This window comes from Polypterus senegalus, chromosome 9 (assembly GCF_016835505.1).
Source record: "Polypterus senegalus isolate Bchr_013 chromosome 9, ASM1683550v1, whole genome shotgun sequence".
Classification (NCBI taxonomy): Eukaryota; Metazoa; Chordata; class Cladistia; order Polypteriformes; family Polypteridae; genus Polypterus; species Polypterus senegalus.
In genome coordinates this window covers 99,799,797-99,817,755 of record NC_053162.1, presented here as the reverse complement: position 1 = coordinate 99,817,755, position 17,959 = coordinate 99,799,797, and the positions used below count along the sequence as shown (strand labels likewise).

The window sequence follows — 17,959 nt, the reverse complement described above, 5'->3', positions numbered from 1 at the left end:
AGTTTTTGTTTTGGTTTGTTCACTCTAAGGAGAAAACATTACTATAAATTGGTTTTAATTACTGATTTTTAATATTAGTACTTAACATTTTGCCTTTTGAATCTTTTTATTGTTAAACTTTTGTTCTTTGGGCCAGATGTTTTTATATAGTTCCCCTCTCCCATTTGGAATTTATAGTACATAGTTCTTTTGAGGGTACAGGCTAATGGAGTTCAGGACCATGGTTATTTGGAGTTTCAGGGCTTTTTTTTGGGTTAGGTCTGTTCTGAAGGTTATATACAGTATAGCACTTAACTGTCATTTTGAATTTGATTTACATCATTCCGACATCATACAAATGAAATATTTAGTTGCATGTATTTTTTTTTAATTATATTGGCTACAATCAAAATTATTTGTTATTTGTTACTTGGGTAGAATATGACTTTCTATGTAAAAACCTGTGTATGAGCAATTTGCTCAAAGATGAAACCCACAATGAATGAATTCCAGTTTACCAGTAGAAAATAACATTTTAAATTTGTAAACACACTGTAATAATGTAGATGTCTTATTATTTATGGATTAAAATAGACCTCTAAATAAATATGAACTTTGGCATAATAAAAATAAGATGCTGTTTTGAAATTAATTAAATGGTTCTTGTCACAAAGTGCTTGTACAGTGATTTATTTTGCAATTCAATTGGATTAATTACGGCAAAGAATAACTGACTGATTTTTCTTCTAAATTCAAGGATTATTTTGCCTGTTATTTTTACTGATTGTGATGTACAGTATATTTTTAGATTATTTTCATTGTATTTTCTGCAAAGCTGGTTGGCATACTGCCCTAAAGACCTAGGTTTATACCACATACTAATCGTTCATTTTGAGCTTAAATGTTCTCCTTGTGTTTACGTAGAATTTCTGTAGTAATATTATCTTAAGCACATGCATAGTAGTTTAGATGGCTCCTCTAAACTGACATAATATGAGCAAATGTGCATTGTTATAAACTGTCCCCTGGTCAAGGGTTGATGCCTTACTTCCAAAACTGTTTACGAAAGTTATGGATCCAAGTAACCCTGTATCAAAGCATGTGGTCTTCAAAAATTGATGGATGGATAGTTGGATTGTTCTGTTGAAGGTGCTCACCATAGAACATTTAATATCTAGACCAATTTCAGATCTGTTTAAAAAAAAAAAAAAATTCCCCATTTTGCTTAAAATGGACTATTTAACCATTGCACTACTTTAATGATACTTTAAAACATAATTATCAGCTATCCAGATCATTGTTACTAAACCTTAATACATAATGTATCCATCCAGGGATCCAGAGAGGCAGAGCACTGGAGTATCCAACCTTGAAAGGGATGCTACAGCCACATTTAAAGATACCAGGCTAGTTTACAATTAATTTACCAGTTAAGCTATTTTGTACAACTTTCAGATGTGAGAGAAAATCAACACAGAGGAAGAAATTTCAGATTACAAACTGCGGTAATTGGGCTGTGAACTAAGCATTTTAGAAGAAGCATACAGTGTATTTATTGAGAGAGCTATGGAGTCTCACAATGCCTTAGCATTTTAGCAGGTACTTGTCGTAAACTAGGAGTCCCAAAGTGTGCAAGTCCCAAAAAGAAAATTCAAAAATTGACCTCTGGGGGAATTTACCGTCAAATCCTGGCTAGATATAAGGGCAAACATAGAATAAAAAAGTTTATTTTCACAAAATGTTCTGTTACAGTACAAAGCTCCAAAACACACGGCATAAAGGAGTTGCCAGTAAAGGCAATCTTTGGTAAAGAAAGTCCCAATACAGTATCCAAAGAGAACTAAAAAAACATAGCACATGTTCAAAATATACAAGGAATCACAAAGTACTGAAAAACACAAGTAAACTCACTACTCTCAAGTTCATTAGAAGTGAACCAACACAAATTGAGGGAGATCCTCTGGATATATAGGGTGGAAGGCAGTTCCTAGTATTGATTGGCAAACCAAAACAATACCCCAAACTAATAAAAATATGTTAATAATATTAAATCTCTAACTTAATTCTTAATATTGGCATGAACAAAATAATTAACTATGAACACAGATATAAAACAGACATTTGAACCTCAGCCAGGGGAAGAACCCTGACGGAAACATTAATTGTACTGGACCATAAGGCTTTCAGCCTCATTATCAATAGTGATGGCAACTTAACATTCTTCACATAGTATCTGTACAGTGGGTAAAGTGTCATTTCTCTGACGTCCTGCATATACTGTATTTTCCCCTAAAATTAACAGTTCTATGACTGTTATTTAGGTCAGTCCATTGAACTTATAATAATATCACTGTTGGGTCATTTCAGCCATCTGTCTGTTTTGTGTAACTACTTTCTAGCTATCAGGATCACATAGACCCCCTTAAGCCATTTTCTTTAATGGAATGTTTTGCTGATTAAGGGGCCCAAATGAAAAGGAAAAATTGCTTGTGTAACAGGATGGCAAATCCAGTAATGAATATGTTGAACTTATAATAACTAATGATTACTTTTGAAATTATAATAATGGGATTTCTTAAAAAAAAATAAAATAAAAAGATGAGATGACGATCTCCAGATTATTAGGATGTCTAATAGTTTAATTGTCCCAGTGTTTCACCCAGACAGATTTATAACTAAATTTTTAGACTAAATATGTGTCCAATTTATCTAGTATTTGTCCATAATATATAAAGTTTAATGCACATTAAATGTATTAGTAAAATGTTTAACTCAAATTTCTTTGGTGTACCTGCTAAAATAACTTTGAATTTTGAAGATTTCAAACATAATTTCAGTGGAGTATCTGTATCTCACAAGCCCATCTGCACTTTCATCATTTGCTTTCTTTAGTTTTTATCTTCATTTGGTTAGTTATCTTCTATAGTTTCAGGAATTCCTTTTGGTCGCAAAGTGTTTTCACACCTTTTGGTAACTGTTTTGCTTTTTGAAAGGAGAAATGTGCCAGTGTTCATGATGCATTTCAGAGTAGGAAAATGGTCTTAACTGAGTCAAACACCTCAGAGTGATACAAATTTGATCCTAAACTTAGTTCTAAGTCAGGAACACTGTTAACACTAGAATTACCAAAGCCTCTGAAAAAACTCGTAAATCCGGCCCACCTTAAATCCCTTCGCACCTCTCCGTCAGTCTTTTGTCCTGTACATGTGCCGATAAATACAAGCAGCAAGCAGCCTGCTATTCCATGACAAAGTGTAGGCATAAACTGTAGGCTTTACACATTTTATATAGTTTATGCCTACATTTTGTCATTTATTACTAAAATCTGAAAAACATTTCTGTTTTAACAAGGTGCTTACACAGATTATTGTAGAAACAGAACATATATGAAATGCATGTGTTCCAAATAACAATCTTCACTCCCAGATAATCAAGGCATGTGCTGGGAGAACTTTGTGTATGTTCTGTGGCAGTGGAGGGATGGAATAGCAGGCTGCTTGCTGCTTGTCTTTATCAGCATATTTACAGGACAAAAGACGCTGACGCAGAGGTGCAAAGGGATTTAAGGTGGGCCGCATTTACAAGGTTTTTCAGAGGCTTTGGTAATTCTAGTGTTAAAATGCTTTACTCCTACTCTGACATTAAGCAGAATTTGTTCTCCTAATTCACTAGGTTCTAGCAAAAGATTGCATTCAGGCAGAGATCAGTACGCACATTCTGAGAAACCCATGTATATTCCTGTTGCAGTTTACAAATTCAGGAAGGTTTTATAAAGCAGACAGACACTTCCAGGACATTATGTAAATTGATCCTCACAGAAAATATGATGGTGACATTGCGCACACTGAAAGAGTGAATGTGACTTCAGCAACAGCACAAAAATAACGTTGGCTGATTGCAATAGCTGTTATTTTACAAGGTGATTCCTGTGGCCATAACAGTGGAAAGGTGCTTCTTTTGAAAGTATGGCTATGGATCATTCATTATTGTTAAACACACCCATTACTGGGCTTTAATTCAGTGTGTGTGTGTCTCTGTCTTTCAATATCTGCGCTCATTACAGTATTATTCTTGATGCTGTTCCTAAGTGGCATCAATTACATGCAGCTTAGTGCAATATCCTACCTTATGTTTTCCTTGTTCTTCTTTTACTATTATATTTATCTTTGTGGTGCAGATGTAGAGTTAGTATCAGAAAAGTACAATGCGTCATCAGGCTTTCAAGGGAAGCTACAAAAGTCATCATGAGCCCCCACTTTGCGGCTCCGGCTACCAGAAAATCATGATGTCATTTGTTCTCAAACACAAACTCTTATTCTTAGCTGGGGGTAAGAGTAGGATGCTTTGTAAATGATTATCATGTACTACTCTGAAGTAAGACAAATTCTTAGACTAGTTTGATTTCTATCGCAATTCCTTGGAGTAATTCTGAGATACATGACAAATATGGGCCCTGAAAGATTTCTAAGATTGTGGTCACTTATAATTGTTTTCAGAATTTTTAGACTCTGTCTTAAAATTTCCCACATTATTAAAAACTGCCCAATGATTTCAGTGATATTTTCCAGTACTATTTTATGTCCCTTAATATTTGGTCTGTTCAAGTCTTTTTTCTCATTTTCTCTATCTGCTGTTTGTTGTTTACTCTTTAAGAACTAGTCTATTTGAAGGTAGTACTGCACACCAAACAGGTAGGGAAAATGAGTGAAGCAAATTCGTAGGAGTTCATCTAAAATGCATATTTTTCAGATTGTGAATAGGGTCTGTTTGGGTTTTTAATGTGGCATAATGCTTCACTGTTGATACTAATATTTTTGTCAACTCTCCCAAGTATTTTCTGCACGGCGATGATTTAATTTCTTATTCTTGTTTGTCTGTTGATCTTGATAAAAAGTAACTAGGTTGTGAAATAAAAAGGTAACTGATAGAATATTAGAAACATTAGTTATGTGAGTTGTTAAACATGAAACATATTTTCCCACAAGAAAAATAAAAAATAACTCCTGCACGGAAGCTCAGAATAGAAAGTAAGAATATCCTAATTTGTAAATTCTCAGGTGGAATTAATAAATCCCAATGCAGTAATTTTAATGGGTGTTTGTTTCTATCAAAATTGTTCCTGCCAGTGATAACTGTTACCAGTGTCTCTAGTAGGAAGGATTAGAATTTTTCAACACTTTTATTTAATTTGCTGCACTCTTCCTGGCATTCTTAAAACAGCCATGCTATTACCATAAACTCACTTCCACCTGTCTTTTGAGGTTGAGCAGACTCATTTTTCTGCCACATTCTGATAAAAGAAATCAAAGACTTTCTTTCCCTCCCTCCCAGAAAAAGCCTGCTGTTATCAAGCAGACAACTTCTGCTCATTAAGGAGTTAATTTTCTGTCCCCTATCTCTGATTAACATAGTCAACCTAAATCACTGTGAATTCTTTAAAATTCTTCCATGTTATCAAAAAAGGGAGGGGGGAATATTTAATCGTTTAAGTAGTCTATCTGGAGAACTTATATGGCGATGTAAAGAAATCCAGCAAAGCCAAGCTCAATAATTCAGTTTTTAAAGCATGAAGAAAAAAAAAAAAAAGAGTTGATGAAATTCCACTATCAGCGCCGAACCAATATGCAAAATATCTCGCTGGAAATCAAATAGCTATTATGTTTTCATTTCCATTTTGGCGTATTTGCTTAATGAAGAATAGACAGATCAGACCAGCTGAGGGTGCCTGCATGAGATGATAACCGCACAAGGCTCCCAGCAATCCGAGAGGAATGACGCTCCCAGTCACATCAATTTTTTTTTTTTTTAAGTGAGAAAAGAAGTCTGTTTAACTCATTCCTTACTCTGCCACAGCAGGACAGCTAGTCTCATGTGATGAGAGTATTAATTAGTTAGTTACAGAGTTTAAGTATTTAAATGAATCTAACACGCCAGCACCATAATATGAATTGAGGGGTGTAGTGTTCCCCAAAAACATTTTATTCTAAATAGCTTATAGGCTTTATATGGATGGGAGAATGTTTCTTTTATGTTCTTGTTTTCATGCATAGGGGAAAACCACATTAATATTACTTATGAAAACACAGAATTAATACAAATATATGTCACATTTTCCCATGTAAAATATCTCTGAAAAAAAATTATAAGGCATTTTCATCAAACCTATACTTAATGAAGAAAGGTCATTAAGGAATATTTAGTGATATTTATACCTAATATATAGACTACAAAAAGAAGTAGGGAGGTGTGCGGCACTTCAATAAATTCCTTTTTAGGCTTAATTCCAATTTTAAATTTTTCAAGCAATTCATGTGAACTGTTCTGATTAGAAATCACAGTTTATGTTGTGAACTTTCTTAAATTGCTACAAAATGTTCAGAAATTCGAAAGCTTAATAATTTCTTGAGGTCAAGTATAAATGTTTTGTTTGTGACTTGAAAAAGGATATGGACTTTATGAAGTTTGTCGGAAACAGAATAGCTATAACAAAGAGAAAAAACGGTCAAAAGGATCACAGAGAATGAACAATTATGATTATTCAAATATTATTTAGTCTTGTTTCCTCTCAGTTTAAGAGAAGTAAAAATATAAAATATAAGGACTCTTTCTTCTAACATGCTTATTTCCCAAAATTCTAGATATGGAAGGCTCACAACAATTTCAAGGCTAGTTTTCTTTTCATTAGTTTCAGGAAATATCAATTATATTCTTTTCTGACATTTAAGGAGCAGCATGCCTATGACATCTTTTTAAAAATTAAAGTTATCTTTCTTCTTTACAGTATTGGGAAAAACTGAAAAATTGTGTTTGTATTTGTTTCTAAACCCGACCCTCACAATTACTTATTTAAATTGATGGCACTTTGACATTCAGAACAATTTGGAATAGGTACACAATTTTCCAGATTTTTTTTTCTGCCACTGAATAATTTGAGTACATTACCCAATTTATGGTTAGTATTGTGTAACATTAAAACTATAATTTTCCCTGAAATATTGTTTTACCCTTGTGCAAAATAAACTCTCTCTGTGTGTGTGTGTGCTCATTTGTAGATGTATTTTTCTTTTTTATTTAAATCATGAGTTTCTAATAAATACAACTGAATAGAATATTTTGCACTAAAATATATTGGCTTTACATTATCATTACTTCTAATATGTGTCACATGTAAAATTGAAATTAATGAAATAATTTTTAGCAGCATAGCACATAGGGACGAGGTCTGACCAACTATTCAATTTTTAAAGACCTGACAATACATAAATACTTACTGTATGTTAAGTAAAGTGGTGTGTGTATATTCTGCATTCCATACAGACTTTTCAGTATATTTTTCAATGACTGATATTTTTAAGAGATCAACATCAGTGTGCCATCTCTGCATTAGTCCTACACTTGAAGGCTCACATTTGTGTGGTCACTGGCCAGAAATTCAACATACACATTTTCTTATTAAGGCTCACACACTGTAGCTTGTGATGATAAGGATACCTTAGAGCGGTGCTTACTGGTGAGCAGAAAGGTGAAATTCTGAAAATTTCTGTATGTACTTTGCATTTTCTCGATGGCTTAAATCAAAGGCACTTACCAAATGCAAGCCACTTTTTTTCTGGTCTATGATTCAGCCTCTACTTTATGACCATTATTACATATGAGTAACAATGACAAATGATAATAGTACATTCTGTTTAACTAATAACTCATTTATTTTTCTTGCCCTTTGTGTTTATTATTTCTGTGCTACATGATATAGTACGTTGCATAAATTTGTTATAAGAATAGTTTCTTCATATAAAGAACTCCTCTGACACCATTCATAGCATGCTATTCCCAAACCTTCTTAATCCAATTAAGGGTTCCATTAGAAGCAAGATAGTTACTAACCCTGGGTGGAGTCAAAATCCATTGAAGGCCTCATCCATGCACACATCCACAATTCCCAAGAGTAGGGCCAAGAGTCCCCTATTAATCTAACTTGCTTGTCTTTGTGCATTTGGTAGAAGAAAACAGAACCCCTGAAGAAGAGTCATGTGGATATGGGATTAATGTGCAAACTCCACACAGATTTTGACTGATCATGGGATTTGAATCCAAGATGCTAGAATTATGAGGTGTCCACACTTACTTCTATGTCACTGTGCTACCCTGACAGTATTCATAGTTCTCTTCATTTCAAAACATGCAACTGAATTCTCTGGTTTAATGGTCATAGGTCAGATAGAAAAAGACAGTATCAATATATAAATTCAAATCATCCATCCATCCATCCATCCATTTTCTAACCCGCTGAATCCGAATACAGGGTCACGGGGGTCTGCTGGAGCCAATCCCAGCCAACACAGGGCACAAGGCAGGAACCAATCCTGGGCAGGGTGCCAACCCATCGCAGGGCACACACAAACACACCCAGCACACACTTTAGGGCCAATTTAGAATCACCAATCCACTTAACCTGCATGTCTTTGGATTGTGGGAGGAAACCGGAGCGCCCGGAGGAAACCCACGCAGACACGGGGAGAACATGCAAACTCCACGCAAGCGAACCCGGGTCTCCTAACTGCGAGGCAGCAGCGCTACCACTGCGCCACCGTGCCGCCCTAAAAAATTGGAACGCTTCACGAATTTGCGTGTCATCCTTGCGCCAGGGGCCATGCTAATCTTCTCTGTATCGCTCCAATGTTAGCATATGTGTTGCCGAAGCAAACACAATTCAAATCAAATTCTAATTTTATTAACAGTATCAAATTTGCTTCTATGACATTTCCCTCAAATAATACAAAAACACAGCATATTGGCTTTAGAGGCAGACATTTTGTTTATGGTTTTAGGCCAAACATCCGGCACCTCAAATTTTTAAACTGCACACTTAGAAGCTTACCTCTGAAGCAAGGCAAATATCAGGAAGCAATAGCATATACATCTTCCCATCTTGACTGCTTGGCACTAAACTGGTCTCCCACAAGAACTGATCTTGCACACACAAACACCCATCCTTCTTTGCCTAATAACTTGAAAATGATACAAAGGCTGAAAGTCTCTAGGTTAGGACAGTATTCATTCTAAAATGATCATAAATGTTCTATGATCACAATCTTCTACGTACTGATGGCTTCTCAAAATAGCGTAAATGACCAGCAATAGAGGCATTTTTCAAAATAAAGAGAGAACATGATGTATCTTTTTACAAAGATGTTTACTTCTCTTAATTGCAGGAAGTTTTATTCCTTGAAATGTTTTTGTAGATACAGAACTTCTTTTTGTGTATTAGTTGTAGTTGATTTCTACACTGTGTATTTGTTTTTGATGTATATGGATCATGGCTTGTTATCAGAAGATGTATTGACTTATGGTTTGATTAATATGTTTTACACCTCCATTTAGGCTAGAAATTGGTGATACTGCACCACATGGAAATATTGTATTATATATACAGTAGGTTTATCCAAGGCTTTTGGGAATTTTTACTCTGTTCTGGGACAACACTTTTTGTCAACTTGAACTGCACTTGTTTAACCAGTCATAGAAAAGGCGATTAAAAGCACATGAAACAATAGCCATTTTGGAACTTTTCCACCCGTGAAAATGTGTCGCTTATACTGGCTAAACTGTAATGCTACATGATTAAATATTAATGAAATTATATTGAGCAAGTTACAGTAAATGAAAGATATTTTCATTTTTGTGGTTCAAGATATAAAATAATACACATTAATTTGATTCTCTTGATGATATGATGGAACTGCTGAATATACACAGGTATACACAGTAAATACACATATATGATACACACTAGTAAAACCTACAAATATTTAAAAATTTGCAAATATAATGAAGATATTACAAATATTTGAAATTGCTGCAACTGATTTATAATTTATGATTTATATAATACTGCAAAGTCCTGTTTTAATTACCCATTTCTCCAGTATCCTAATGGTAAATTCTCTTAGCTTAAATTCTCTTAACTTATTCTTATTTAATCAGTGTTTAAATACATATTGTTGGAACCTGATTTACTGTTCAATAATACGTAAATTGTCTTTCCTGGCTGCAAATTAGTAACCTAAAGTTCAGTTCTGTGGTCAAACATGGCCAAAATGAAACTGCTTGCTAAAGAAGCTCATCAGTCTATTGTTGTTTTGCAAAATTGAAGGTATTCCATGCAACAGATTGTACGAAATCTTTACTTTTTTGGCAAAGGTGTCCTCTACTATCTCAAAAAAAGAGGGCAAGCTAGATCTAACCAGGATAGAAAAAGAAGTGCACAAGAGAGCAAATGCATTAGCCTGTAGTTTGAGAAGTAGATGCCTTCCAGGCAGTGGCAAAGCAACCACATGGAATGAATGGGAAACCCCATGGGTCCCCTAAGCCATAACCACCTTACTTTTTATTTTCCAAAATTTAAAAAGTTTTTAGTTTACCAATCCAAGCATGTGTGGTCAGGGTTGCGACCTGTGATTTGGAAGCATACACTATTAGACCAGTGACAGCTTCTGTTCTAACAGAAGCTGTCATTGGTTATACTAGGTGTGGGCAGTACAATGATAGAAATTTGTCACCTGATAGAAATTTTGATGCATCATTTCTATTGTGGTTCAGTAGTGTTGGAAGGCAACAATTAAAGTTCTGAATAAGGTGGAGGCATGTTTATTGGTTACGGATGGCAACAAAGCTCAGAATAAGGCGGATCTATGGGTAAGATTGTTAGTATGTACATTATTGCTTCTAATAATTGAAATTATTTATGTAAGGTAACGTAACTTTTGTTTGTATATTTGGGCCTGCTTCAAGCTTGCCTGAAATTTATACTGCATGTATTTTGTTTTTCCTGTAACAGTAGCAGAAGCTGAAAGATCTGTCAGTAAACCGAGACTGATTAAATAAAAAATCTATTTGAGATTAGCTGTGTCGCAAATGAGTCTATCAAGCTGGGCAATTCAAAAAAATAAATAAATAAACATAAAGTCTTGTCAAGGAATTTGCCAAAACGAAATCTAGAAAGAAAAACTTATCTGAGTTGATTGCATAATTAGTTTTCCTATATGACTAGCATGTGTGAGAATAACTTTCTAGTTTTGATTGTAATATTCAAGTTATCAGTTGAGAACATTCACTTGAGAATGTGATTAACAAAGATTTTCTTGTTTATTTGTGTGATATCACAGTATCATTTTTATAAATTGCAAATCATACCTTGTGAAACATAGAAAATAATAAATTGACCTGATATAATACAATTCACTGTATGCTTTCTGTCATTAATTTTACCATACACATTGATTAAAACGGAATAAAATAAAATAAAGGATCTGTTTTTCCTGAGGTTCCTGTTCAATAAAAATTTCATGCAGGATTAGTTTTAAATCACTTTGCATTAAATGTCCATACAATTTTTAATAAATAAATAGCCTTCAAATATTTTGCCTAGTATTGTAATTTTAAGTGGCCTACTCATGTTTCTGGGATAATGCATTTACAGTGTCATCTCTTACACAAAAATTAAATATTTGATGTGCAAAGATGCTATATTCAATGAAATATATCAACATTTTATTGTTTTCTGTTTCCTTGAAGTCTTTATATTTTTATTTTCCTTAATGTTATATGGGACAACCCTCAATATTTTTCCCATTTTTTTCCCCAATGTACTAGTTATTCCACTGCTTACAGGTCCTCAGTTAACTGCTTCCTTAAATAGTACATGCCAAACAACCAGTGTCCATATACTGTATGTAAATATTCATTTACTGATCTAAGACTTAATATTCCATTCATACATTTAGACATTTTAAGAACTATTGGCTGAAATAGTATTAGTCCCTCAAGTAAGTGTTTCTGTAATTGTCTATCGGTCTCTGACAGTCTGCTGGAAAAAGGTTTTTCCTACTCCTCTTAGCAGAATTTATTCAGCTGTGTGATGTTGGGGGCATCTTGTGTGCACAATCAGTTTTAAATCCACCTTCAGTATCTTGAGGTTCTTGGAATTGGCCAGAACATTCAATTTCTTTCTTTCTTTTCAGACATTCTTTGGTGGATTTACTTGTATGTTGAGGGTCATTGTCACTTGAGCTTCTGTGCCTAGTCCTAGACATTTGTGTATTAGATGTCATTCTCAAGTCTATCTGAGAGCTACCATTCCCAGACATCGGTGCATTGCATGTCATTGTGAAATCCTCTGTCTTTCTTGTTGATGTTGATGGAAACCAAAGATTCTTACAAACAACAATTTAGTGTTTTTAAGCTGTTTGGCAACGTACTGTGAATATTATTTTGGTTAGGGTTTTTAACTTCTTCTTTTGTCACTTTTTGCTCTCACGGGTCTTTTGTCCCATATCTATTTTTTGACTCAATTTCTATTTTGTCAATTTCTTAATGAGTTCATTTTCTGGTCACAACTTTCTGTTTGTTGTCATCAGGGTTTTAACAGAGAGAAAATGCAAACTTCACTCTGAAAAAGGCAAGTGACCTGGCATTGGAACCCAGGTTTTTGAAGCTATGAGAAAGCATCAGTAACAGGTGCACCATTATGTTGCCATTGTTGTCATTGTTTTGAATGAGGTCTGGTGCAAATCACACTTAACATGTTTATTCTTTGTGCATTTCTTACTAGATTTTGTAGACTCATTTCTTAATCCAGGTTTCCTTAACTGCCTTTAAGTTGACCATAATTAAATAAATTGCTTTTCTAATCCTGTGCCTTCTTCATAAATTTAGAAGAAAATTGATTTGTTATTTTAAATGTGGGTTTATACACAATGTCAGATTTATAATAGAATTGGTTCCTGTAATTCAGATTTTTTTTTAAACCAGCCACTTAATTGTGAGCACGTAGGAGCATAAATGACAGTGAATTATCTTACATGTTATTTGCTTCTGCTGCTGCTCAGTGCTAATTGTCTGCTTAAACTATTTAGAACCAATTAAGGCAGCAAATCTCAATAAACATGTGAATTAAAATTAAGAAAAAACAAACAGATAAAGGGGTTGGGCTCATATACACTAAAAGCTACACCGCTAATAAATGTAAAATACACATTGTTATGTATTTCAGGGTTTTCTGGTAGTGATGTAAATGCACTGCCTACGTAAATAAATAAAATTACATTTAGGAATAAATCATTGGTTGAAAGAAAGTGAGTGGCCAGGTAGTGTCTTACAAGTAAGGTAGGGAATCCATAGATTAAAACATTATTGAAAGTTAGGTCCATGTCGAGGATGAAAAGGATTCATTGATAATGAGTTTCTGCCACTTTTTATTTGCCAAAGTTTAAGTGAATGACAATAGTACCATCTCAGCTGGAATAGATGTGCATTGTTACACTACATAGTGAGTTGTCTCTGCTCATTTTACTATCATGTATTAGTGCTTATTTAGACTTCTGATCTCTTAATATTTTAGCCAGGAACACTCTAGATGTTTTAACATTATTTTGAAATTTACAGTGCATCTTTTTGTTTTTGAACAAGGATTGCTTTTCATACATGTACACAGTGAAGGCCGGGTTTGACTTTATTTAGTAGTATTCAATACGTCCTGTAATGGAACCAAGGCAGCCAGCAAGCCCCAGATCCCCAACACGATCACACAAAGAGCCCCGGGTTCAAATAAAAAGTGGTTTATTAACCAAAATACCTCAAAAGTAGCACAAAGGCACAGGTTCAAGTAATCTCTCTCACAATTTCCTCACAACTCAATTTTCCTCTCCTTTCACCACTGTACTGCACTCCTCCAGTCAAGAGTTGCTGTCTGGCCTCCCAGCTCTAACTCGCCTAGATAAGGGAGTGCAGTCCCTTTTATTAAGGAACCGGGAGTACTTCCAATGCCAAGGCCAGTGCCCGATGTATTTCCAGGTCATATGGAAGTCCCATAAATTGGGGAGTGCATTACCCAAGAGCGCCTCCGTGCGGTACCATTGGTCTCCAGCAGGGCTGAGTCACTGGACTACAATTTTCGACATTCCCTAGTGGTTCCCAAATGGGCACCGATATCTAGGGCTGCTGCCATCTCATGTCGTGGGGGAATAACATATCCCCTGCATGCAGCATCTTTTACAACTGATGGGCTATCTGTCCATCCATTCTGGGTCTGGCTCCTTTCTTTCTTGGAATGCCCATCTATCTGCTCGGAGTCTCCCGTCCAGTAAGGAACCATGCTCTTTTCTGGTCGGGATGCCTGTCCAACCCATGTGGCACTGGCAGCCCTTAGCAATATTATAAGTCTTTTGTATTTGTGCTCCAACTTTGAATATAAACCACTTCATACATTGAACAAAAAGGATCTAGAAATGCTGTGATTCATTTGATTTGCAGGATGTGTCCCATTTTAACTAGTAACCATTTTTTTAATAATTAATGGTGGAGTGTAAACGTAGGGATTATTTGGGATTATTCTTACTTAAATTAAAATTTTTGTTCAATCTTAACTGTGATTCAGCTCTTTTTTTTACTGTAAGTGTTGGTCTTGATTAAATGTTTGCCTACCGTTGCATGCTAGTGTGCCAATGTGATCTTTTCTTCTGTCTTCAAGATAAAACTGAGAAGCCCATCTTCCTAAACAAAGCTTGCACTCAGTGTTTGTATTTTTTTCTTTATTAAATGTAACTGTCATTATTTGCATGTTGAACATCTTTAGAACTGTTTGCCTTCTAGGCAAATCCATTGGAACACTCCCTTGATATTCAACAGAGCAAACATAATTTTGAGCCTAGTAAAATGGTAAATTGATTATCCATTTTCTCCATACTATTAGGAAATGAGCCTCAAGACACATTTGCAGCCAGTGCCTAACTGTTTTATACAGTATGCATGGGCAGAAAAGACACTGAAATCAAGTGAAGAGTGTAGTGTTTGTCATCATCTCTTCATCTGTAAGGTATTAAAGGCTTGCAGATTTAAGAGTTGAAGCCAATTTCCTTTTATAGTGTTGATAAAGTCAAAGTTATGTTTAAAGTAAAATTGAATTAGTGCAGCTTGGGTACCATTTCTAGTTAGAATGGGCACAATGAATATATATATATATATATATATATATATATATATATATATATATATATATATATAAACTGATCAAAAAAAATTAAAGGAACACTTTGAAAACACATCGGATCTCAATGGGGAAAAGAAATCCTCCTGGATATCTATACTGATATAGACTGGGTAATGTGTTAGGAATGAAAGGATGCCACATCGTTTGATGGAAATGAAAATGATCAACCTACAGAGCCCTGAATTCAAAGACGCCCCAAAAATCAGAGATTAAAAAAATTATGTGGCAGGCTAGTCCATTTTGCCAAAATTTAATTGCAGCAACTCAAAATTGTACGCAGTACTTTGTATGGTCCCTGTGTTCTTGTATACATGCCTGACAACATCGGTGCATGCTTCTAATGAGATGACAGATGGTGTTGTGGGGGATCTCCTCCCAGATCTGGACCAGGGCATCACTGAGCTCCTGGACAGTCTGAGGTGCCACCTGGTGGCATTGGATGGACCAAAACATAATGTCCCAGAGGTGTTCTATTGGATTTAGGTCAGGAAAGTGTGGTGGCCAGTCAATGGTATCAATTCCTTCATCCTCCAGGAACTGCATGCATATTCTCACCACATGAGGCCAGGAACTGTTGTGCACCAGGAGCCACTGTACCAGCATAGGGTCTGACAATGGGTTCAAGGATTTCATCCTGATACCTAATGGCAACCAAGGTGCCTTTGTCAAGCCTGTAGCAGTCTGTGTGACCCTCCATGGATATGCCTCCCCAGACAATCATTAACCCACCACCAAACTGCTCATGCTGAATGATGTTACAGGCAGCATAATGTTCTCCATGGCTTCTCCAGACCCTTTCACTTCTGTCACGTGCTCAGGGTGAACCTGCTCTCATCTGTAAAAAGCACAGGGCACCAGTGTTGCATCTGCCAATTCTGGTATTCTATGGCGAATGCCAATCGAGCTGCATGCTGCTGGGCAGTGAGCTTAGGGCCCATTAGAGGACATGGGGCCCTTGGGTCACCCTCATGAAGTCTTTCTGGTTGTTTGGTCAGAGACATTCACACTAGTGGCCTGCTGGAGGTCATTTTGTAGGGCTTTGGCAGTGCTCATCCTGTTCCTTCTTGCCCAAAGGAGCAGATACTGGTCCTGCTGATGGGTTATGGACCTTCTATGGCCCTCTCCAGCTCTCCTAGAGTAACTGCTTGTCTCCTAGAATCTCCTCCATGCCCTTGAGACTGTGCAGGGAGACACAGCAAACCTTCTGGCAATGACACGTATTGATGTGCCATCCTGGAGAAGTTGGACTACCTGTGCAACCTCTGTAGGGTCCAGGTATCGCCTCATGCTACCAGTAGTGACACTGACTGTAGCCAAATGCAAAACTAGTGAAGAAACAGTCAGAAAAGACGAGGAGGGAAAAATGTCAGTGGCCTCCACCTGTTAAACCATTCCTGTTTTGTGGGTCATCTCATTGTTGCCCCTCTAGTGCATCTGTTGTTAATTTCATTAACACCACAGCAGCTGAAACTGATTAACAACCCCCTCTGCTACTTAACTGACCAGATTAATATCCCATAAGTTTCATTGACTTTATGCTATACTCTGATTAAAAAGTGTTCCTTTAATTCTTTTGAGCAGTATATATACTACTTTGTATAACAGTATTTAAATAAAAATCTGTCACCAGAACTACTTTTTTTTTTTTTTTTTCCAAAGTCAGTTTGTCAGAGTTCGTCTTGCTGTGAGTTCAGAAAATTTTGTTGGGAGTTAGTTAGTTAGTTGGGAACTTCCCCAATCTCTACAAAATGCGTGAAGTGAATGGGGAAGGATGAGCTGAAATAATTTTGAGTGAATTATAATGGTTAAGTGGTCTTTCAAGTGTCCCAAAGGGTTAGGAAAACATCTGTGAACTTTCTGGACTGATTATTGTGCCCAAAAATGTGACTTCCGTGAGCTATGAGGCATTGGGGCTAACTACTGTGCCACTATGCCCCAAACAACAAAAGACACAGACCAAACAAATACCACCAACAAAATACAAAAAATGGCCATAAACTGGCAGTAATTAAGTAAAATACAGATCATTACACTCATAGAGTTCCACTCTTGGGTCACAAATTAACTGTGTCAGTGTTTGAAGTTGCTGCTACAGTTAACAGAAAGGACATCATTTTTCTTTCCTGTGTATCTGAGTCAATGCTCTGGAGTGGATGTCTTGTAAATAGTTACATATCTCTCATTATTATTATTTCACAAGGGGTTCTCTGTTTTCTTACAAAGGCAGGGCTCCTTTCATGCTGTGTGGCTAATTATGCATGCAAATTAGCAATGCAGTGCTGCAACTGCCAGTGCACTGGAGTGAGTGTTGTATATCCAGTGGCAGTTCTCAATATGGTTTGCTAATGTACTCCTCAACTGAAAATACTGTGACTACAATATTGAAGCAGATTGGCAACTATCTTACAATAGCTGTTCTTGAAAGTTCTGCATAAGGCTGCTACAGCTCTGACATTGTGTCATGCTAGCCTCGCAAAACACCATGGTGCACTGGCAGAAAAAAGTATTCACCCAAGCCAGCCCCTCGAGAAAAATACTGGTGAACACCACATATTCACTGTAAAAAGCACTTTGGGTAATTTCGCAGATCAAAGCTAGCTTCTATTAAAACAGGTGCATTTTTAGATTTTAAACCGTAGTTTAATTTTTTGTTATGTTATCATTAGTTAGATACCTTATCTGTTCCAAAGGTTTCACAGTTGCACTTGGCAAAAAGGAGGCAAAACCAGAATATCCTAACACTTGTCATTGACAGTTTGAGAATTGAACTGTAAGTAGGTCCAGCAGGTGTTGCCCATGCTGCGGAAAGCAACCAGGATGTTTTTATTCGGAATTCAATTTGTATTTTCTTTAAGAGAGCACCAAGATACCATGACAATATTGACTCTGGAAACCACAAATAGCCATTCAAGTGGCATGGTTTATCAAAACCAA

At 35.9% G+C, this 17,959-nt stretch overlaps 1 protein-coding gene and 1 non-coding gene across 4 annotated transcripts in view; one reads left to right on the top strand and one right to left on the bottom strand.

Moving 5' to 3' along the window:
* The window catches only part of zfpm1 (zinc finger protein, FOG family member 1), a 270,631-nt gene that overhangs the window by 110,851 nt on the left and 141,821 nt on the right, over positions 1-17,959 (top strand). The window lies entirely within an intron of this gene.
* Positions 8,579-8,686, bottom strand: LOC120536134. The gene has a single exon (XR_005635040.1). It is a non-coding gene; the product is annotated as a U6 spliceosomal RNA (small nuclear RNA).